This window comes from Galeopterus variegatus, unplaced genomic scaffold (assembly GCF_000696425.1).
Source record: "Galeopterus variegatus unplaced genomic scaffold, G_variegatus-3.0.2 Scaffold1424, whole genome shotgun sequence".
Lineage (NCBI taxonomy): Eukaryota > Metazoa > Chordata > Mammalia > Dermoptera > Cynocephalidae > Galeopterus > Galeopterus variegatus.
The window spans coordinates 329,294-335,208 of record NW_007727535.1 but is presented as its reverse complement, the minus strand read 5'-3'; the positions used below and the strand labels follow the sequence as shown (position 1 = coordinate 335,208).

General features: G+C 35.3%; 1 pseudogene; it reads right to left on the bottom strand.

The window, feature by feature from the left end:
* Nucleotides 1-1,171: 1,171 nt before the first annotated feature.
* On the bottom strand, nt 1,172-1,686 carry LOC103593822 (annotated as a pseudogene).
* Between the last annotated feature and the right edge of the window lie 4,229 nt (nt 1,687-5,915).

The window sequence follows — 5,915 nt, the reverse complement described above, 5'->3', positions numbered from 1 at the left end:
TATAGATTTTAACAAATAGATCTCAAGAGCTGGATTCAATTAGCAACTTTTTAGGACATAAATATTAAAGGGTTAGATGGAAAAGATTGTTTTGACTGACTGGATAAATGACAGGGCAGTGTTTGATGTGCGTCCAGGAATTGGTCTGGAGCTGGTGCCCAACTTCTCAGTCCATCTTGAGAAGCCAAATAAAATATTTAACCTAGGCCTCATTTTGTTTAGAAAAAAAGTTGATTCTTTGTTAAGACCTTAAGAAGTGTTTGGCATACCTTTAGACTAAGTGTTTAACAGTTCATCTAGGTCTGTATTCTCTAATAGAGAAAAAAATCACCTAAAAAGGGGGGGAGGGGCGAGTCCTACAGTGGATTTTTATTTGGTTTACAATACAATTGGCCTATAAGATATTTTAAAATTATTGTTCTTTGCTTTATTTAGATTAATACCATGGTAGTATTTTAAATTTATAGAGTGCCTATGATTCCAAGGTGCATTATGAACTGTAGTTATTCAATTATATCCTTAATGTAGAATTGCCCCTTTACTGAAAGGTGTAAACAATTCTTGCACAGACACACACAGACACACACACACACACACACACACACACACACACACACACACACGAGGAAATATTTGAGCCATGAGATCTCTGCCCACAAAAGATATTAGTCTTTTTCACATAGTCCTAAAATCATCATCAATTGGTATTTGATGCTTAGGAAAGCAGGGCTAATTTAGTTGCAAGTTTGAGATTCCTCAGGCCATTGGTGGTTAAAATCTGATTTGGTCCATCAAGCTACTTCTCTTGTTCTCTATAATGCATTGACACTTGATCATTTAAATGGGTTGTATGGTAATGCTGTGAATGTCAACCAGTACTTCCAAAGCAAATTGATTATAAAATGTAAAATTTTTATATAGCATTATACTTGTATGAATATTTTTTTTTAATATAACTAAAGAACATTTATTTTTCACTAAGACTTTATCTTGAGGGCAAAACTAAACTGTGTTACCACCCCCTACCCCATCTTGAAGAAGGGTTACTACAGTGAATGTTATAAAGCAGATATGAATAGTTTTGAAGGATTGGAACCAACATTAACTGACAAAGAACTTCCATCTAAATCATCAAAAAAATGTTAAAGTAAAAAAAGGGGGCAAAAGGGGCTTCAGATTGAATAAGATCGTCACATTTCATCTAATACATTCAATCTTGGCTAGAGTATAACAAAACGGAAACAGGATTACTATAATACAAAACTTCCACTACAGCAAGCTGTACATACCTGTGTTCCAAGCCACCCCCAACCCCCTAATGCTTCCAACTCAATTATTTCCCAGCCTGTTGGGCCTGCCGACGAAGGAGCACATAGATCTTCTCTTTAATCCAGTCTTTGTTATAAGGCTGGTATGTCTGGGTATCAGCTCGGTAAACAAGGCAGCTGAGGTCTGCCAGATCATCGATAAAATCAAACAACTGACTGATGTCGTATGTGATGGAGGGACTGTTGGGATTCATTCTCTTCAGATGTTCTTCATACATTTTACAAACACCTTCCATGCATTCATTCACAGACTCATAGTTGGCGTAAGTTCTGCCTTCTGGCCTTTTGGTAGGCTGTACCAGTAAAATGGTGTGAGACATCGCGCCAAACTCTCTTCGCTTCAGCCGCTGCAGACACCTCGGCCGCACACGAGCTTAGCAGCAACGCCACCCTTGTATGAATATCTTATATAAGGCTTTTCTTGCAACGGTTTGGATAGAAAATATTCTTTATATTTGGTTATAGAAATAAAATTTGGGGTAATTTTTTATACCATTATTGTTTTTGAAAACCAAAGGCTAGAAATAGCAGTTTAGCATAATATCTAATATTTTAAATTCTTAGGTATGGAGAAATAACAGATTACTTCTCCAGAACATTTATTTCAGACCTTTTTGTAAATTCAATGTTTTTATATGTTGCTCCTCATGTTATTAATTTATGAAACTGTTGGCAGTAAGGGGGTTGACCTTGACTATAACTTTAGGAAAATTAACTTTAAAAATCTCACTTTTGATATACTAGTATCTTAATATTGTTTTACTGACTATTTTATTGACTCAGGGCCTTAAAATTACAACTTCATTGTTTCTCACAGGTTTCTAAGTATGAATGTACCTGTACACCATGATGACTTATTCTAGGGGTGTTAGTGATCTGAATGTCCCCAATTAATTTTATTTTCTTTGTTTCTGAGGAGAAAGCCAATGTGGCTCCTTCCTTATTCTTAGGTTCTCCCTTCTAGTCTAACCCTTTTAAGATAGACAGTAGAACATGCTTAGGAGCTTTATGTAGTTTGGTTTTCATGGTGAATGAAGTGTGTGTGTATGTGTTTTAATCAAGACTTCTACTTTTTTCCTGTTGGTTGAGCTATTATTATCACAACATACTAACATCTCATTTTTTTAGCATATAGTTTTGCATATTTAGCATATAACTCAATTTTCAAAGTAAATGGAGGGTCACACTTAGGCTACACAGATTTTTGTTTTAGTGTTTTTTGTTTGTTTGTTTGTTTGGCAGCTGGCCAGTGCAGGGATCAGATCAAACCCTGGACCTCGGTGGTGTTAGCACCACTCTCTAACCAACTGAGCTAACCATCTAGCCCTTGTTTCGTCATTTTTGATGAGAATCTTTTAAAGACGTAGTATGTTTTACGCTTTTCAAATAGACCACACTTAACAGAACTTAATGTTTTATTTGTGATTCAGTATCATTATGAATGTAAATTATTGTGGTGTTGTAATATATAGTGTGAGGATATCATCATGGTTTGTAGAGAGAACTATTTTGACCCTGGCTGATATGGTGATAGATTGTTTAGCCTTGTTCTTACTGGCTTTTCTCTCTTTGCCCTCATTTTTGTTTACTGTAACTGTCTTAGAATGCTGGACTCTTGAAATATACTGTTGTAGCCAGTATTGTTATGTGTTTCTGTATGACTGATATGTATAGAATGCTTATAAGTGCCAGACAGTGTTAAGTTTACATCTGTTACCACTTTTACTTCTGAGGTAGGAGAAACTGAGACTGGGAGAGGTTAAGTACATGTCAGAACCCAAGTCGTCTATAAAGCCTGTTTAGAATTTGTGCGGAAAGCTAAGTATATATCATTCATTTGGGATTACCCTTGCTCCTTGCAATTCTTGCTCATCTTTTAAGTCTCAACTCAAGGATTACTCTAAACTCCCTAGAACTTTTCCTGACCTGAGTTGACCTCTCCTCTGTGACTCCAAGGGGTTCTTCCTCTAGTATCACACCTAACTCACTAATGGACGTTTATTGTTTCTATGCTGTAAGCTCCATGAAGGCAGGATCTTTGTGTCAGCATGGGTTAAGAGCTTTTTGTCATTCTCTTTAATGAGTGCTGGAGAGCTATAAGTAGTTCTGTATAATCCTACATGTGTTTGAATGAGGCTCTAAACACACTGAGTTTGAATGAGGCTCTAAACAAGGACCAACCCATTTAGGACCTTGTTATAGTTTGCCAAGAAGTTTGATCTTTTTTTTTCTTTTTTTAGAAGGCTGTGGTGGGCCGGCACAGTGGCGCACTAGGGAGACTGCGGCGCTGGTGGTGCCGAGGCTGCGGGTTCGGATCCTATATGGGGATGGCTGGTGCACTCACTGGCTGAGCGTGGTGCAGACCACACCGTGCCGAGGGTTGCGATCCTCTTACCGGTGGGGAAAAAAAAAAAGACTGAAAGAATGTATCTCAAAATGTTAGAAGTGTTTATAGCCAGGGGTATGGGGGAAATGTAGAATGTGTGTGTGAATGTGTGTGCATGTGTGAATGTAAGTGTATGAATGTGTGTGAATGTGTGTGTGCATGCATGTGTATATGTGAGTGTGTGCGTGCACAAACCATGGGAGCTGTAGGAAGACTCAAATGCATGGGAAAAAAAAAAAAAAAAAAGAAAGGAAGAAACTTAATTTTATTGAAATCTAAGCAGACTTTTTTTTTTTTTTTTACTATAGTACATTCCTGGGAACTGTCACAAAGCAGAATTCCATAAGCCAGATCTTATTTTCTGTATAAGATATACTTGATTATTTTGTAGGAGGCAGTCAGAATATTGTGGAAAGAGTATAGAACTTGGAGGCATAAAATTTGTATTCAGATCCTAGTTATTCCACTTATAAAGTTTGTGCCTTTAAGCAAATCATTTATTTTCTCTGTGCCAGTGCCTTTAGTTATAAATGCATGATTTAAATGACAGTATTATTTATTTTAGGAATCTGCTGGGTAAGAAATTATGTGAAAAATACTGCTCAAGCTGTAAAGTTTTACTTAAATATATGGTCATTTTTGACCAAAGATTGTGTTTTAAATAAGTTAGTCAAAGGCAATTATATGTTACATTTTGTAGGAGCAGGTACAACATTAACAGTGACTAACATAGATATTGATTTAAATGATATGTCTTTTTAAATAGGCATGAATCTCTTGTATCCCATAGAATGCCAGTGAATCATAAAATGTTCATATCGGGAATAAAATATAATTAGCTACTGTGTTAAAATGATCTTGAAGTAATTCAACAAACTGTATTTCTGTGTTCTTTCCTTTCCCCAAATTTTGGTAAGAAGTAAAAGAGCTTTGGAGAATAGTTTGGATGGCTCAGGATTTGGGGGGCATGGGCGTTTAGGAAGGGGGAGCTGTTTGGATCAAGTCTCTATGACATTATACATTGCCCTGTAGCAGGCTGGCACTTTCAAAAATAGCTTGTAATTTCACCTCTTGCCAGTAGATGGGGATATTTCTGTACAGGTAGGTGTCAAGAGTGAGTACAGGCCTGTAAAACTGAAACCCAAAGTCTGAATGAGTGTACTTGGAATAAATGGAGTTGAAGAATTAGAAACTGTGAAAGGTGACTCCAGCTTTTAATGAAAATCCATACTTTAGTATAAGCTTTCTTATATAAACTCTTTAAGTGCTACATGTTGTAGGACCAGATACAAAATTTTTTACTTGTTATATTAGAATTGCAAACAGTAGTTAATTAGTTCTGCTTTTATTTTCATATGATCTTATGTCATCAGGCTTTAACTTTCTTCCTCCAGTAAAGAAGAGAACTTACTGATTGATTGGTTGGATTATTCAGAATCATATCAATCTAATACCACATATGAGGTTGATAGAGCTTTTTAAAAACTGAACCTCGGGAATTTTGTAAAGGAAGGATGGGAAAAATCTTTTTTAAATTTAAGAAAAGTAAAATGGCATTTGATACATTCACAATACCATTTCTAACACAGTACTTGGTACAGAGTACATCCTCAATAAATATTTGTGAATTAAAGAATTATGAAATTAAAAAAAGCTTTCATGGTCTTAAGGACCTCATTTGAAACAAATAATGGGATCTCTCTTTGTGATGTCATTATTGAATTAACTGACATTTATACTTTAGTAATTTTGACCGCATTAAGCTATGAAGATATAGGACTGAAGTGTTCATTTGTCAGTATTTGACTTAATGGATAGACCTCTTTTACCATACTCTGCAAATTTTGCTTCTTAACAAAATAAAAATCAAGCTGATATTCACTGGAAAAAAATCTGTTTCTGTAGTATTACCTAAGAAAATTTACATATATAAGGAGTCTGTCATTTAGGAAGATAATTTAATAAATTTTGCTTCTTAACAAAATAAAAATCAAGCTGATATTCACTGGAAAAAAATCTGTTTCTGGAGTATTACCTAAGAAAATTTACATATATAAGGAGTCTGTCATTTAGGAAGATAATTTAATATTTTTTTCATAGCTGTAAGGTTCTGAAGTGTTTTCATTTATTATCTCATTTAATTACTGTTCAGATCCTGTTCAGATTCTGTCTTTATAGATATTCTGAACCAGTAAAAGTAA